General features: G+C 46.8%; 1 long non-coding RNA gene across 2 annotated transcripts; it reads right to left on the bottom strand.

Moving 5' to 3' along the window:
• Positions 1–6,283: 6,283 nt before the first annotated feature.
• On the bottom strand, positions 6,284–14,698 carry LOC121835345. Of its 2 annotated transcripts, XR_006077558.1 has the most exons (4): positions 14,642–14,674; positions 10,371–10,446; positions 9,584–9,738; positions 6,284–6,340 (listed from the first exon to the last, which is right to left on the bottom strand). It is a non-coding gene; the product is annotated as an uncharacterized LOC121835345 (long non-coding RNA). The 2 variants fall into 2 exon arrangements; XR_006077557.1 differs by lacking the exon at positions 6,284–6,340 and having other exon boundaries at positions 8,606–9,738; positions 14,642–14,698.
• Positions 14,699–18,173: the final 3,475 nt, after the last annotated feature.

Genomic DNA, 18,173 nt, shown 5'->3' with positions numbered 1-18,173 from the left:
AACAGATAGCACATTGCTCTTGGTAGAGCAGCTCAACCTTGACCAAGGTTTACGGTAGGCCTGCGCAGTGCTTTAGATAGAACACATCTAATTTCACTCTCCTTTATCACAGATCCTAGGGCATGTATCCACCACTTAGAGCTACATGAGACTGGTTCGATCAATATGAGAATTATATATTGTCCTTTCAGAAATACAAAGTAGTAAACTTTATAACTTGCCATAGAATTCTTTTCTTCTTTTAAGCTTTCTTTTTGTGCAGACAACACTAACAGCTGGCATTGAATTAAAGTATGCCTAAAGTCGGCAAGCCTTTGAATAACTATCGTATTGCCGCAAAGCAAAAAGAAAAAAAAAACATTGCATATCGTCTGCTTTTTTTCCCTGCTCTCTCTTCGGATCACTGGTATGCCGATAGAGCAAATAGTCGTAACCTGTTATAAAATAAGGTGCGTAAGTTGTGCACATAATGATAGCATGCAGTTAGGTAGTAAAAATAAGTGTGAGACACTTCACAAAGCAGAACAATTGCAATAAAATGCAGCAAAAACAAAAAACAATATGCCTTTGCCTAGGAGCGGAGGGGGGAGAGGAGCGACAATTGCAATCATGTGATTCCAAGATGGCAGCACCTATGCAATGGAGGGCCAAAAAGATCTAGAATTTCAGAACTAAATAAAAAGGATGGCATGAAACCATTGGCAGGGGTCTGCTCTGCTAGCTCGGATGCGACGGGGGTTCACCATCACTCTGATGCAATCACTGTACCAAAGTGCTTGCCCTATTGTGCTGCACTCTATTTCAAAATAGAGAATTTGCACCACCAATGTGCTGAAAAATATATTTCCTCAATGCTCAAACTATATCCTAAGGCTTCGTTATATGCCACTGTCTTATAGCAGATAGTTTTCAACTTTTGATTATTGCTTGATTTACTGTAGGTATGAAAACTTTTGGGTAACTGCAGCAGCTGACCCCATGGTCACCCCCCTCGCCAAAGCGAGGGATGACCTGCAGCCTGTTTGGAAGCCTGGCTGTAGCCCAATCTACTGTTGCATTAGAAACAGACTGCATTTGGAAGACAGTGCGGCTGTAGCTACCTTCAGTCGCTGCATTGGAATCTGCATCTATTAACATTAGGTGACCATAGCAGACAGAACTTATTGTATAGGGGGAGACTGGTGTGGTGAGATCAGGTGTGGGCTCTTTTGCAGTGCTTTTCAATTCGGTCGCAGAACATAGGATTCTTAATAAAGACTGAAAGTAGATGGCAGATATTTCCTGGCACCTAATATTTTGACAAGCCTCGCATGAAAGGCTTTTCTTTTTCTTACCTGGAACATGGGGCTGAAGTATCAAACTGCCCGTGATGTCGCAAACGAAAAAGGATATCACCAGAACATTTCGGTACTAATAGTCGCTGACAATATGAGAAATGCAGGGCATCTCTTAATGCCCAACCTCCAGCGAGCACTTGTCGCCTTTTCTCATGCTTTCGCTCTGCGTGGATTGGTTGAGGCTTGCAAGATGCCAAAGCATTGCCAAATGTAGGAAGCTCCTCCCTGCCATTCTCGTCTTACATTTGGTCCTCGAGGCACACTCCAAGTTGGTACAAGAACATGTGATGGTCTACTGAACACCCAGACACGATTCGGGCGATATGTTAGATATCGTCATTAACGAAATGCGAATGGCTGGGAATGTCTTACAAATGTCCAGCCTCTATGCATTGCCGAAGGTAGGAAGCTCATGCTGGAGGCAGGAAACTGAGGTTTCTCTCAGCGTCCTCACCTCGTGAGCGACTTTTAAAAGTGGCAATGCTACACCATGCAATAAAGGTTTTTACGAAACCAATTTGTGGTTGATCTTATCAAAAGCATGTTATAAATCAAAATAAATTATATGAACTTGCTTCCGTCAAAAACAAATGGTGCTGTGTATTCAAATTTACAAAAAATAGTTTTTCCTGAGCAACCTTCGAAAAAACATTGCATTGAATAGTGCCGCTTTTTAACTGGAGTAAAAAGACCCATGTCTGTGTATAACTATCTAGACACTTTCAAACGAGCATACAGTAAGGAAACGAGGCAATGACTGTCTACCCTATACATGTCACCAGCGTCCTATACTTGTACTACGAGACCTCTTCCAGCACAATGGAACATCATGATTTCTCGGAGATGAAATGCATGCTTGAATAAAGGGACAAACAAATCGGTGCCGCCCTTAACAATAAAACAAGATATAAAAATCTGCACTCGCAGAACAGCCTGGTTTTAATTTCTTTATTGCTTATAACATTTCGGTGTCAACTGGATTGATTGCTACAATGTTGTTAGTCAAAATTAGTGAAAAAAAAGATGTGCTTGCATTGACCAAAGTGCAAACATTGTGAAAACATTTTTCAGGAAACACAGATCTCCAACAATATTCGGTCCCGCTGGGCAATGGTAGCAATACATGTACAAACATTCTCACATCTAGGTCAGTTGACAAGCTTCTGAAAACGCCAGACACCTTTTTGCAGTGCGTCCGCTCAGTGGCGCCTGCCACACTATCAGCCCACCCTATGGACAGATCCGGTGGAATGTTCGATGCACATTACCTGCAGTGGAAAGTGATTTTATTGTGGTTCTTATAGCTCTTAGGCACCTGTTTCCGCATTTAGCGGTGTCGCTGTCTATGTAACTACCTCGCTAAATTTAGCGGGAAATTGAATTGGTGTTGAAGTCACGTGACGCCAATTTTCCCGCTAAGTCTAGCGGAGAAACTGAATTTGTTCATGGGTGTCATCTGACGTCATTTTCCCCCGCTAAATATGTGTTGGGTCACCTGACGTCAATTTCCCCGCCAAATTTAGCGGGGAAACTTAACCCACTAAATTGGGCAGGAAATTTAGCTAACATTTTCTGCTAAATTGGAGGGAAGGGAGAGGTAAACCCTCCCCTCCTCGTCAAGTGCTGCATTCTACTTTCGCATTACAGAGAATTGTAAACGTCTCATTTTTTTTAACGCTGCTCTTCCGTGGAGCTTGTCAACCGATAGATCCAAGAACATTGGTGTGTACCGCCTGAGCGGAGGCATCTGTTTTCCCAAGCACCGGTTTTGAAACCCTCCTTTTCTTGAATCCTTTCAAGAAGACACCCAGTTAAAGGGCAACTCCGGTCCATACTTTCGAGTTTGGGATTATGACTGTTTTTAATGCAGTCAGCATCCTTGAATGGCAAGTTGTAATTGTTTTCTCGTTATTGTGTGTAGTTCAAAAGATATCGACGCCCCATAGTTTTGTTTGGGGCGCGGCCAACAAAACCGAAACTAGCCGCTCGAGGCCCGGACAACACTGGAAATCAGCCGCTATGTGAATGTGACGTTGGAATCGTTCTCGTTCAACGAGTACGCAGGCCGAGCGGCACCTACCTCAGTTGCACTAGCCGTCTAAAGATAGGAAGTAAGCTGATTTTGTTTTAATTCTGTGTACGTGGTAGTTATCTAGCATATGTAGCAAGAGTTAGTGCGTATACCCAGAAGCTAGCGCCTGGAAAACCCGTGAGCTCGCATGGTGCCGTACTCGGCGGCCACCGCCGTGTGTGCGCTATGCCGTACCCGTCGCTTGTATACCCAAAAGCTAGCGACTGCAAAACAAGTGAACTCGTTCGGTGCCAAACTCGGCGGCTATCGCCGTGTGTGCGGTCTTCCGTACTCGTCGCTAGGCCTAAATTGTCATCGGGGCTCCGTGGATGGAGCGGCGTTAATCTATGCCGCGCTGCTAGTGACGTACAGTACTGGGGGCCCTCTCGCTTTCGCGCGGCGGGTCAGTCCGAGACACAAAGCTTTGAGGCTCTCCGGCGTGGGCCGCGGCGCCCGAACACGTGTGCTGGGCTGTATGCGTCTGTTTTTTCATTTTTTATTTTTTTTCCTCTGGCGCATAAAAGCCGAAGTCCAAAGTCCACTTGCCGAACAGCGTTCACCCACACCTTCTCCAATTTCCGGTCCGTTGGAAACTTGTGAAAAAGCACCTCTGTGCTGCGCAGCGGGTTGTTTGAGCATCCCACAGCGCTACAAGTTGCACCCGGCATCTTTCGAGGAACAGCTGGGCAGTCTTGGGCGCACCGATGCTTGCTAAAACGAGTCTTGGAGTCCTCGCAAGCAAATAAACAAAAGGATATACCGAAGCTACATGGGCTACAGATAAAAGCAACGGCTAAACACGCCAATCACAAGCCGAAGTAGCGGTGGTAGCGGCTCAGAGAAGTGCACTCCGCAGAACGCCTGGACCGGAGAAAAAAAAAAAAAAAAATGATACTGACGTCACGGCCCAATGTTGCTTTAGCGATCGGCAACCCGCTGGCCACCCGCTAAGGAGCAGCGGCTCGCGGCGGGTCGCATTTTTATTATCGGCATTAGTTGAGAATGCGGTGTCCCACGGACGTAATATTTTGGGTGGGGTCGTATTTTGTGTCACTACAGCGATACCAGTAATTTATTTCATTTTGAGTTTTGGCCGGAGTTGCCCTTTAAGAGAAAATAACGACAAACAACTTTTTAGCAAATTTGTTTTTAGAAATACGCAATTCACCGAACTTGGCTGCATGCTCTAGCATTTGCTTGTTCCGCCTTTGCCAATGACAAAGCCGAGCCGGTCAGTCAGCAAGTCGGTCGCTTGGGCGGCCAGCATGTTCAGAGTATTATAGACAAGTTTTGGTGCTTGTCACAACACTGCTGTTTTCACAATAATAATTTTACGTTCTGCCTGGTTTACGGCCTAACAAAGAAGAGCGGCTGCTCAAAGCATAGGCCAACAAGCTTCACTGAATCGTGCGGTAGCCTTTAGCTAAGTCTTTCAGACGACAATCGAATGGAATCACTAAACGGCGCTCCTCCACAACTGCTTGTTTTAGGTGCAGTTCATTCTATTAGCTTAAAATAAAGGCACACAGCTAAAGCACCTCAGTGATGCCTAGCAGGTAGCGAAACAAATCTCTGTAACAAAGCGTGCGTGGTTACCGAGACATCACGTTATTCAGAGTGCAGATGCAGAGTATAACCACTGTACAGCTTTGTCTTCGTATTTGCATTATCTTCCAAGGTATTGTCCAGGTACAGGCGGCACTGCCGAGCAGACAAGCAAATAAATAAATATTTAACAAAAAGTACTATTCAGTTTCGTACCACCAACATTACCGTCTTGCTTCGGCTCTTCACTGGATAGTTGACAGCTGCCCGATGCTTTCCAGATATGCGGAAGCAAAACATTTCATCAACATAAGTGCTATCCGCCACCGCTTAGCCATGTGTTCTTTGCGAACATAACTGGGCTGCCTAACAATATTATAGAACGCCGCAAGTTAAATAATTTCAAAACAAAAGCGGTTCTTGCAATTGCGCTACATAAAAAAACAGTGCAGGTAGAGCTGCATGGTACCTACGTTTGTGGATATTTGCTAGCAAAATAGCAGGTATTGAAAACAGGAAAATTAACCAGAAAGTGTGATGGGTTTGGGAGGGAAAGAAACGTGGACAAAAGGCAAGCAGTTCAGAGGAGACGACCCACCGAGCTAACGCTGTACAAAGAACAATCTTAACCTGAAATACTACTTTCTGTACAAACACAAGATACCCACGATATTACACGATAAATAGCCACCAAAATTAACGTACCAATTAGGCAGTGGTGTTCGTAAGTCGCGTAAATCGCCGAAGTCACGGAACGTTCACGAAGTAAAACGGCCATCTTAGAAAAATCAAAATAGTGATGGTGATAGCGATGGGTCTTCTGTAAAAACTCCGAGGACAAATGTAATCAGTTTTTTTTTTTTTTTTCGTTTTAATTAATGTAAGGAACACATATTCACCTTAGCAGAAACTTAAAATTATGGCAACAAAATGGCCTTAAGTTTGAACATTTAGTTGTGCCGAAATACACTTGGTAATGTTTCAAATCTGCACAACGCAGATTTGAAAGCCCTTGCCGATTGCCTTTCCGTGAGCGTGTGAATGGTCAAAAGCCGATGCAATGATAGGCTGAAATACTCCGGAGATAGCATGCTTAAAGTGGTCAGAAATATTAAACGGGGTATATCTATTGTCTTTCCATCGAACTTTTCGGGGCTTAATCTTCTCAATAATTACCTTCTCGCATGTTTCACAGTAATCCGTGGCATGGATTCACCACACTATTTTTGTCAAGTGTGGCAAGAGGTATGCACCACCGTCAGAAAAAAATATGAGAATTTATTTAATTACGACAGGAAGCCACGAAAGGGGAAGATGGCAAGACCCGATCCACCAAAAAGGAGTGGGCCTAAGAGTGCAGTCTTGGTCCATGATTCACGACGGTAACCTATGATGAATGCAGAGAACAAAGGAGTCCATCAGGTCAACAGGAACTAATATCTGACCCGAACATGCAAGGAAAACGCTCAGTTGGAAAACTCACTCTTGGAACCAGGACCGCTGGTGTCCACCGAGACCAAACTAAATATAATAACAGCGCCACCCTTCTGCGACGAATTAAAACATGCAAGTTTTTATTTAGCTACTGCAAAATGGCCCTGCGAGATGGCGCCACGTAGAGTTCCTGTATAGGCTCTTTACAGGAGCCATAGTTGCATGACTGTTTTCCACGTACCGCCGCACCGCTACTCACCGAGATGCGACCATGTGAGGAGCAGACTCAAATGCCGTGCACGAAAGTACACATTGCACGCACCCTGGCATACGTTCCCCTGCTTTTGAGCGCACCGTGCTGCCATTCGCCGGCTCCTTATACCGTGCAGGAAAGACGGCGCTACGGGGATGAACACGCAATTCTGGCTCCCGTAGGGAGCCTATACAGAAGAGTCAGCGCTACTGACTCTTCTGCGACTCGACGGAACCACTAAGTGTAGTTGTGTAGTTTCCTTAGTTGCTGATGTGGGAGAAATGGCGGCGTTGCAATAGACTTCTTCCAAACCGACGCGCCCCATCGCGGCGAAATACCACGCAATGCCCTCTGGGAACTTGTTGGCCACTTAGTTTCGGTTTCTACTGAGCAGCTTCATCTCATGCTATCACGCCGCGACCGAATACGCTGCTCATGTTTTCGATTATCTGACTTTTTTTACGAATGTAAAATACACTCATTCTCGAGCGATACAAAACGAAGACCGGTGCAATTTCCTTGGTTCCAGAAACACCGGATATTATGCGTGCGTATGCAAACGTAGTAAGACGTGGCTTAGTCACCTCACCCCATGAGTGCATCTTTGAGCTCATTGTCAGTAATCCCGTCCAGTACCAGTGAACTACAACTGAAATTTGGTCACCTTGAGCCCTACACGTATTTTGTTTGCCAAACGTACGCTTCTTGTTACTTCATTGGGCGAAAAGCAAGCCACATCCTCACAGGAGTATCAAAGTTAAGCCCAGCATTGGCGCATTAACTTTTAAGGAAACAATAAATTCAACCTCACTACTGCACAAAAGTTACTGTGATGTCTTCCTCATGTCATCACATATCTCACACTCAAATTTTATGCTGATAGAAGATTAAGTTTTCGCAAACGCTAAGATCGGCTAGCTACGACGGAGGCCCTAACAAGCGTCCCCAACTCCTCCTCAGCCTTTTTGGACGAGCTTTTACTGACGCCCAAGATCTGTGCCTGAATGGTGTGTCTGAAATTATCTCGGCATACTCAGTCAGAAAGAAAGCAAACACATAACAAATATTATGGCCATTAGCAACCGTCAAATGCGCTTTGAATAATTTCGTTCGTTCAACACACCGCAGAATTCATGCCTGTCCAGTGCACTTCCAGCGAATGGTGCGACATTGTTTACACAAGTGCTCGACTTCTGCTTTCTTTTTTTGTATGTGCGAATGTGCCTATATTATTGCAGGATAACTTTATGCGCATACGTGATGTTGAATATTAGTGGAAGGCAAGCGGGTGGGGACTTCACTTTGTGCAGTGCTGCGGGGCAGTACAGATAAGAGATGAGAAGTGTGTTCGAATGGAGCTTTTCAATGGCACGTCAGAGTTTTACTTCGCATACTCAGACGTATTAAGAAAAACGGTAATTGCAAAAAGTTATATTTCGTTTATAGACACACAAAAAAAAAAAAAAAAAAACTTCTTGATTAGCAACACTAATGTAAAGGCGCGAGCTCGATGTATGCATACTTATTAGTTGCTACAGCTTGTTGATTCGTACACAAGCAACATCCCTGAGCTTCGCAGCGTCGACATTCCCAGCACTGGCTCGTCCACATACCTCGAACCGCTAACAAAAAGGCTCAAGTACAAAAATACAACAAGCATGCGTTAAGACAAGCTATACTTCTCGGGCTTGCGCTAAAGAATCGAGGTCTGGCCATTTAGGTTAGTTTAGAGACCACAAATGACGCTCTCGATACCAGAAAATATGAGATAACGGCCGTTTATGGTCCACACTCTGTGTATCTCTTGTCGACGTGTCAATCGAAACCGAAACCATGCCACTCTCCTCCCTGGCTAACTAGTTCCCAGAGTGCAACGCGCGCCGTGTTGCATGCAGGAATTTATGGAAGTAGTCTATTGCGTTTAGTTCGGTTCTCGAGTATGGATGGAAGCCACTAATTATTTCTTCCTAACAAAAGCTGGCATATGTAGATTTTTCACTGAAAAAAGTTAACCTTGGGGGCTTTAGTCCCCCATCCTTAAAATCTGCCCATGATGCATGTGCCAAGAAAATGAGGGAGAAGAGTGGAAGAGAGCACGCAAGGACGTCAGGACACCCGAGCTCTGGTTAGAAGGATTGGTGGGTACACCTAAAGCCAGGTGCCTTTGTCTCCACTGCACTCGTCGAGGACATTTCAATGCGAGAGCCAAACACTGGATGCCCGCGTTCTGCAGTCGAACATGTTCAACGAGTGCAGCAGAAACAAAGGCTGCCTTTATCTCCACTGCACTCGTCAAACCCATTCGAATGTGAATGCGAAACGCTGGACACCGACGTTCTGCATGTGCAGTACAGACAAAGGCAGTTAGCTTTAGGTCTACCCACTAATCGCTCCAATCAGAGCTCTGCGTTTTGACATTCCTGCACTCTCATCCCCACCTCTCTCTCAATTTCTCGGCACATAGAGTTCTGGAAGTTTAACAACAGTGGCTAGTGAAAAATCCAACAGACATGACATCCACAAAAAAAAAAAAAGCAGCTTTCTTTGGGATTTTTTTGAAGGTGTTCTAAAATGCACTGAGAACTCCAAGTCAAGTTACTCCGTTCGGAGCTGAGGGAGTTGATACTGAACGCACCATCACCACTACTGCAAGGGAGGTCACGTGGAAATATTGTGTCCCTGAACTGCTCCTGCCGCTTCAAACACCTTAGAGTTGTCGGAGCTGCTCATCGGTTTCAAGTCGTACCCAAAATCAGCAATGCGTGTTGCTGTGGAGGGGGGAATAACTCATCAGCTGCCCCAAAACTATATGAGTAACTTATCCCATGAGTAGCGGGCCTTATAGCAAGCTGTTTCAAATGCACTGGCATTATGCGAGTCATCTCATAGAGTGCATCGCACTCGCGGAGTGCCGCACAAAGAACCGGTCTCAAACTAACTTACCGAGTGCAGCCTGATGCTGTCACCATCTGCATTGTAGTAAGAGTGCAGACCTCAAACTGAAATTAGCGCTACGCTGTTCGACATGACGGGCAGGAATGCGATTGAGAGTTGCTGCAACGTGTAGTTTATATCTGTGATGACTTCAAACAGCACGGCTGTAAGAGATATTTACAGATGGCATTAGTTCCTGTAACCTGCTCAGTACAAAACAGCTGTAACTTTTTGTTAAACGATACACTGGAAAAAACTGTGCGCAAAAGCTTGATCAGAGCAAACGCAAGAAATTTGAAGGCTAGGCACGCCTTGCGGAACACAAGGATGCCCACACGACTCTTTCTCTGAAGCGTGCTCCTTCTGTACGAACAGCCCAAGTTAATTTTAGGGTTAGAATATTTTTTGCCGGTTTCACGCTGTTTTGGATGGGTGCGAGGCAGGCTCACTCTTGTCGTAAAGCGGTACTCGGTCTTGTTGACTGATATTGCGTTTCGTTTGACACTGCGATGTGCAACACTCTCGAAGCTAGCTAGCTGTAGGGCACGTTTCATTCTTGATTATCGCCGCTTGTCCAGAAAGCTCCGTGACACTTTGTCGCTGCCAGATGACACTGTGCTCAACGTGCCGTTGCGCCCAACGGACAGGCCACGTGACACACCTTCGGCACTGGATTGGCTCCGATGGCTCGCAGCATTCAGAGTAAAGTGCGGTATTGCATTTTGCGCTCTAGTAACTCACCACTGCCGAGCTGCTATGCTACGCCAGAAGCACTCAGCAGACCCCACGAACTCACCTCTACGTTGACAGGGCGGTAGGAACCATGTGGTTGGTGGGCCAAGCTTTTATTGCCTCATGTCCGACCTGCACATCTGTATGAGAAAGGGGCATGATAAGTGATGTAAGACTGACAATCGGCTGGTTCACCGAGCATGTAGCCTCCAGTGCCCTGTCAGTTAAGGGGTGAATGAAGTCTAAAGATGGTATATAACAGCCGTCTACTGTCCCACTCTCAGGCACGCCACCCATGACCAGTCCAGTCGTTGATCTTTAAAGGGGTTATGACACGAAAATTAAACGGATAGACTATTCTTGAAATGGAATGCTCATAGGCTACTTAGTATATACACCAAGTTACGCAATTTTTTAGAGCTCTGATAATTGCAATATTCAATTTACAAATTTTTATAATGTTCATCTGGCGACCAGGCAACACTGCTCAACTTAGTCACACCATGGTGTCCATAAACCACGTGACCATGAACACTCTCTCATTCTAGGCACCCCCATGATCGCCCCAGCTCTTCTCGTCGCGGTACGACGCTCAAACAGCTCGGTAAACTGAAAGCTATTCTCGCTCTCGCCCCCCGGCCGGTTGACCTTCCACCCTGCATGCGCCTGCGAGACATTCCCGGACGACGGTGACCACGGCGAACTCGTCGTCGCTGGAGCTAGTAACCAGCGGGTCGCAGTCAAAATGAACAGCCTCCAACATCTCTTGATAGCAATCGCTCTCATCGCTGCTTCGATCAATGTTGAACACTTCGACAAGGCGATCGATGCCGTAGACGTAATCGTCACAGACCGGATGCTGGAAACGTGGAAGGTAAACGAGGAAGCTGAGGCTCGATACGCCACACTCTAAGAAAAAAGGGAGGAGAAAGGCAGCAAAAGCGACTGTTCCTCCTTGTTGCGGACAAGTTGCCCAGAGAAGGGAGGAACGGCAGTTCAGATGAAAGGAGGAGGGTGAGTTCCTCCTTGTTCAGTTGGCGCAGGGGTAGAACATCGCGCTACTGACCAAGTGGTCAACGGTTCGATCCCCAGGAAAGTGTTTTTTTTTTTTTTTTTTTTTTGTTTTTTTTGTAAAGTTTTTTTTATTTTTGTTTACCAAAACACACATAAACAAACCCAGACCGATGAAAGGAAAATTAAAGTCCTGCCTGGAGGAGGAAAACGTCTCCGAGACGTTTTCCTCCTCCAGGCAGACCGGAGAAAGCTTTCGCCCTCCCGACCCATCTTCTTTCGGTTTCGTTTTTCGAGCACATCGCGCACGTTGTTTAATAAATTAATGTTGAGTTGATTGAACTTCAGCGGCAGCGAAGGCCGCCTGTAATTCCGTCTTCTAGTCCAAACGTGCTGAACATTTCGGTTGCATTGACGTTTTTACCACTAATTTTATCAAATGAGCTAACGAAGCCGCTAGAAACAGCGAAGTTCCGGAGCAGTGCCAGCAGTGCTACATACACTGGGTAAGACGGCCGTCTCCAATTTGCGGGACACACGCGGAACTACAGCAGCGAAACCACGAGGAACTGTGTCGACGTTTTCGACGTTATGGAAATCGCGGGAACTGCGTCCAAGGAAGGCAGGTTTTCCTGCCGGCTGCCTGGGTGCCTTCCGTGCTGAGTTCGGTTCCGTTGTCCCGTGCCGAGTGCCAACCGGCGTTCAACGTGATTCTTCTGCGTGTCAGCAACACCGTCAACGTGGTTCTGTATTTCTTAGTGTCAGCGACATCGTGATGGCAGTGTTGTGGGTTGTGAACAGAAGACTGGAATTATCGCCGATGTGACCGTGTGTTCGCGTATCAGTGGTGTAACAACAAGATGAGATGACGTAAACTGTCGGGCATTGATGCCGCTGGTCGGGCCGTTATCGGAGGGGCCGGGGTGTCGCAGGATGACATTCCGCTTTACATTAAAGAGTTTAAAACCACTTGAGGGATTAGGTGCAGTCGATCGACGTGTGGATAGTCATGTTGGAACGCTGGTCTGAACGGTAAGCTCCTATCGTACAGTGGCCAATGTGACTGTCGGTCCCCGAGAGCGATTGCGCTCTGGGGAAAAGACAACACTACGAAAGTATGACGGAAAGTACGTATATTTATAATGGAAGTTTAGCATAAAAAAAAAAGACAGGCAAAATCGAAAAAAAAACGCTATCCTTTATTTTACTGTTTAAATATATTACGGTTTCTGTAGAAACTGCCCTCTAAGTGGCGCGCTGGGATGAGCGCTAGAAGTTTTCGAGCTCGCAACGGCGCAGCTCCGTACACTTAACAGTTGTCGGAAGTCGCGGTTTTGACTGCATTCAAGTTGATCGAAAAGCGATTTCTGTGCCCGTGAAGCATCACTTCCAGCTGAGTGGATATCCGCTCTACAGAGATTAATTCAAGACGGCAATTGCAGCTTTGCGCGAACAGCACAAATAGAAAAACGAACACTACAATATAAATACTGGCTACGAAGGGCCATGCGGGAAAACAAACTCATGGCTTGGAACCACATTGGAGCGGCTCGATTTATTGGCTTTCAAATAATTATGGCATGATTGAGCGTCTTCTTTTTAATAAGAGATTCATCCCCTGAGCCATTAAAAATAGCCTCAGATGTATGACATTGCTGGAAAAAAATGAACATGTTCAGAATATTTTTTTTTGCTTAGGGAGTCACCGAAAAATTCCGCACGTTCAAAACGACCACTATAAAAGACGGAAACGCAGGGCTCGCTAGTAGTGATCGGGGTAGTGTGCTGTTGTATTGATGTTTGTATGTGCGATGCCTGTGTATGCGTTCAATATATGTTGACCTGATGTTTGTAGTGTGCGCAACGTGTCTACATGTGTTAGAGATTCCGAAGAAAAGGAAACGCAATTGTAGCGTAAGAAAATAAAAATATTTTTTTGTAAAACATGAATTGGGCGGTACCTAGCGCCACCTAGCCTAGCTACGTGCGATTACTCTGCTTGACCCTGCCATCTGGTGGCAAGCGATTTAACATCCTTTTACGCTACGCGGCTACGCCATAATTTCGTGTTACCGTGCTGAGATAAGCCAAGAGGTTGCTTCGGATTTGCTTTTTTTTGAGAGCGGCTTTTGGTTTTGCGGGCGAATGATTTTCACTCCTCCGTGATGTGCGGTTGACGCTACGGTTGACGAAGGAATTGTGGCTCGAGGAATAGCAAAGGTAGGACATAAAGTGCGCGAACTGAGTGCCGGTTGTCTCCGTTGAACATCGCAGTGCTGACGATGAGAAGACTGAGTGACTGCATGCTTTCGAAACGTAAGTTTCTTTACCTGCAGGGGTAAAGAAACTTCGGAAATAAATACAGTTCGCGGAAAGCTCGTGTTACGTTTTTATTTCCTGCTCCTCTCGCTTCGTGCAATAGACTTGCTCGATTCGTGGCCGCCATAATGAGATGCACTCGACGGAGGAACTTTTCCTCCCCTGCTTAAGGGACGAAAGTTTCTCCCTTTCTGAAGGAACATATGTGTCAAGAGCGTTCCTCCCTTTAGGGAGGACTATACTGACCCTTTTTTCTAAGAGTGCAAGAGAGCCAAGTCTGTGAGTGCGTGCAAGTAGACACCACGCTGGAGGCTGGCTACGTCATCAGCCTCCAGGTCCGCCCGGATCTGAGGGGCCTGCATATAAATCGATTTATCCACGAAATTATCGTGCCTTTTTCAAAACAAATTTAGCAGGATTATAGGAACATACAATGGGTCCTAGCAGTATAGTTATGTAATATTTTATTTTTGCCGTGTCATAACCCCTTTAAGCAAGGTTAAGCAATGACTGCCTTGTGCCACCACACATGAAGGTGTCCACGGAACAAAGCCGCATTGGTCCTGCCATAACCCACACCTTGTCGAGGTAGAAACCTTTCGGGCCCTTTATTTCCTGTGTTGTACAATACCCCAAGAGGTACCTCTGTTAAAATGGGACTATTTTGACCCCCTCGGTCAGAAGCGAGGCCCCTTGCGGCCATTCAGCGCCGTCTACTCATTCATAGATGTTGCTCCTTTCGACAAAATGTCTGTGGCGACAGCTGGAGCTAGTGAAAAAGCGGACACCATAGCTCTTCCCAAAGCACCCTGTTCTTCCTCAAGAGCGGCTAGTTCATCCAGGAACAGTGGAATGGTGCTTGGTGGTCTATGATCGCAGACCACCGATCATAGCCGCACCAACGGCGGCGGCGGCGGCGGCGCCCCCCCCCCCCCCCCCCCCCAACTGACGTCACTCAGGTGACAAGCATTTCACTCGCATGACGTGACTCCAAGCCATACTCACTATGGCTGGCGACAACGCATAAAAGGCATGCGCTGGCCCTTTGACCCATGCGGAGTGCAGTGCAGGAAGTGGAACGGCATCGGTGACCCAGTCGCTGCAGTTACCCGAACTGTTTTACTGCTGTCTCGGCGAAGGTGCAGGCTCGCTGTTTGATGCACGTAGGTAGAAGCCATCAGCGGCAAGCATCGGACACCTGGGGTGGAAAATGCTCCACCCAACAAAACAATAACCATGAGAAGAGTGGTCTAGCCGGTGAATTGCAAAAACATAAAAAGCAGGCACATAAAGAAGTATTTCTGTTACCTTGTCTTGCAAAAACACAAAAAGCAGGCACATATAGAAGTATTTCTGTTACCTCGTCTCATGCTCAAGCATTATTTTGGATAGTATACATCAATAATGCCTGTCTCGGAGTGGCTTTCTGAACAAAATGTAGTAGAAAATACAACCAGTTGAATACCAAAGGAGAAGTAGAACAGAGAGGCACTTATTTGTTGTCACTTTAACATGCACACTATGGAAGAGCACAACACTTCGCCATTAACCTGTAGCAGAATCGCTTAGCAGTTCTGCTGCAGGTGTGAATGTACCACGAGGCAGAATACAGTATTTGTGCAGAAAACACCATCGCAGGCCTGCCAGGACGAACAGCAACATATTTACCCGCCACAAATTCAACGCGCCGTGAGGGCCATCCGCGAAGCCTGATCTGTTTGTAAATCCCGTCTTTCGACAGAACGCTTTTGTGACTGCACGAGCTCGTCAAAAGCTGACATTCCCAACATGCAAATGCGGCGCAGGCGGCACCCGGGAGCCACATGCCACTCCCGTTGATTATCTCTATTATCTTCTTCTTTGTCCCCGACGCTACGTGAGGTAGCCAAGCGCTATCGAATTCCACCACAGCGGTGTTGAATCGACGATCGAACGCCACCAGTAGGTAAATTCCACTCACCTTTTACTTCCCGAACAAGCGTCCCACGGGCCTCCATGTGGCGAGACGGGGCCTGTTACTGGCTTGCATGAATGCGCTGAATGCGCTGTGGACTTCACTGCCGACGCTCGTTCCCAAGCATTGAATATCACGACCAACTCCACTCGGCAATACCGCGGCACATAACACGACAATGTATAATACAAGAAAGACCGCTGGAACCACTGATATGGAACCAACGCGACCGCTCCGAAAAGCGCCCAACAAACACTTGGAGGAACGAAAAGTAAAAACAAAAAGTAAAATTCGAAGAAGCAAAAACAAACAAAACAAACATTTTCGTCACTTCCTGTTTGTGCTGTTTTGCTTGTTTTTGCTTTTTCTCTCAGCCAATAGGCGTTGCAACCTTACTGCGGCGAAACGCTCGTATTCGCGGAGCGGGCAAACGCGATCCAGCAATTGTCTTATAGCATCCTCGATCATCCGCACCGGTGCGCACCGGGGCACTGAGGTGCGCCCCTTCATCTTCGATCAAGTGCACCGGTGCGCACCGTACGTCCTCGATCAACGAAGCGCACCCTCCCGGTGCGGCTTTTCGTTGCCCCAACGCGCACCAAGAAAATCGGCGGTGCGCCGGGGGGCAGTCCCATCAGGCATTGCGGCCAGGAGCGGGAATCGAGAAGATGGCGGGAGTAGCAGACGCGCAGACTATCGAGATGGCGATCTTGCAGAAACGAACACGCCTCGCAGCTGCACTAGATGATTTCCTCGGGTCTTCTGACGGTGAGACGACGAGCTCCTCGCCATCGCCGCGATTACTGGCGATTGCTGCGGTGGCAAGGAGCGCCCGGAAAGCACGAACTTCGTGGAAAGCGGCGCGAGGCGTTTCGATGACAGCGAGGTACGGCTATTATCTGGTGTTTCGTTTTCTTGACCCAATAATGATGGCCAACATATACATGTGGAATTGTCACCCGCTTCTTTACCCCATCGGCAATCACGTCCACGATGTTTATTTCTGTGGGACCGTCAAATCCGCGAGTAAAAGAGTAGAAGGAATTGACAGCAGACGGGCACCGTGCGCTGACCTGCGCAAGAAAAAACGAACAAAACGTGAAGTGACGCAAGGTGGAGCTCGCCGCGGTGCACCGGCGCGGCGCAGTTTGTCCTCGATGTTGCACCAACATCGCGCTGCACGACCGAGGAGCGCTGTGCACTGTGCTGGTTTCAGGGCGATTCCGGTGCGAGTTGATCGAAGATGCTAATAGAGATCAGTGGCCCAGACCGACAACTGTCCCTTTATCCTTCTCTACTACTTTCTTCTTTTTTTTTTCTTTTTTTTTTTTCGTGCTCTGCGATTTTTTTATTTGTTTTTCTCCACACAACGAAGAAGGCAGCCGAACCTTCTTGGCTTCCTTTCGAGATCATCATACAAACGACAGAAATGGAATCCCGAAGCAGTTGCGAACCCCTTGTTCCGTGCCGTCTGATAGTCAGCTTCTCGGAGCTGCCACCAGGCGTCGCCACAATGATCACAGCCGGCGTATAACTTGAAAAATGCGTATAACTCGTGCGTATAACTTGAAAAATAGAGCACTTTGGAATTACAACAGGTATGAGGTGGTGAGAGAGATTTGGAAAGGGGTCATGGTGCCTGGCTTGACATTTGGAAACGCAGTGCTATGCATGAAATCCGAAGTGCATGCGAAACTAGAAATAAAACAGCGCGGAGTAGGTAGACTGGCTTTGGGGGCGCATTGCAAAACGCCAAACCAGGGAGTACAAGGAGACATGGGATGGGCATCATTTGAGAGCAGGGAAGCGGTGAGCAAGGTAGAATTTGAGGATAGGTTGAGGCTAATGGATGGGGAGCAATGGGCACGAAAGGTTTTCAGCTATTTATACATGAGGAGTGTAGACACAAAGTGGAGACAGCGCACTAGGAAATTAAGAGGAAAGTTTTTGGGCTTTAGCGAAGATACGGAAGAGCAAGTCTGTGTTAAGAAGAAAGTTAAGGCCACAGAAAGGGATCGGTGGCTAGAGGGAATGCAGACAAAGACTGCTCTGGAAAGCTATAGATTAAACAAAAGAGTTATTGCCAAAGAAAGCATTTATGACAATTCTAGGGGAAGCTCATTGCTGTTTGAGGCAAGAACGGGTGTTCTGCGAACCAGAACATACAGAGTGAAGTACCAGGAAATGGATACAGTGTGCATTGCTTGTGGAGAGGAGGACGAGACGGCTGAGCACTTGATACTCTACTGCAAAGGGCTTCACCCTATGCCTACCGAAGACAACATAGATTTAATAAAGTCATTGGGTTTTAGAGACAGCGAAGGGAGAGTGGATTTCAAGACTGTAGAGATTACCAAGCAAAGATTAAGTGAATGGTGGCAGAAATCGAGAGAAAACTAGGTATTTTCTTATTCACTGATGGCAAGGGGGTTTCATAGCCTCACTTTCTTTGCACTGCGGAGTGAATATAGATTTCACATTTAAATATTCTAAGCTTAAATGGTAAAACAAAATGGCTAGGTGGCGTAAGCTACCGCCCGATCCAAAGGGCTCAGCCGTATTCATCCATCCATCCATCCATCC

This window comes from Ixodes scapularis, unplaced genomic scaffold, assembly GCF_016920785.2.
Source record: "Ixodes scapularis isolate PalLabHiFi unplaced genomic scaffold, ASM1692078v2 PGA_scaffold12__126_contigs__length_90152505, whole genome shotgun sequence".
In the NCBI taxonomy this organism is placed as follows: Eukaryota; Metazoa; Arthropoda; class Arachnida; order Ixodida; family Ixodidae; genus Ixodes; species Ixodes scapularis.
The sequence above is the reverse complement of the archived record's forward strand: the minus strand, read 5'-3'. Positions and strand labels throughout refer to the sequence as shown.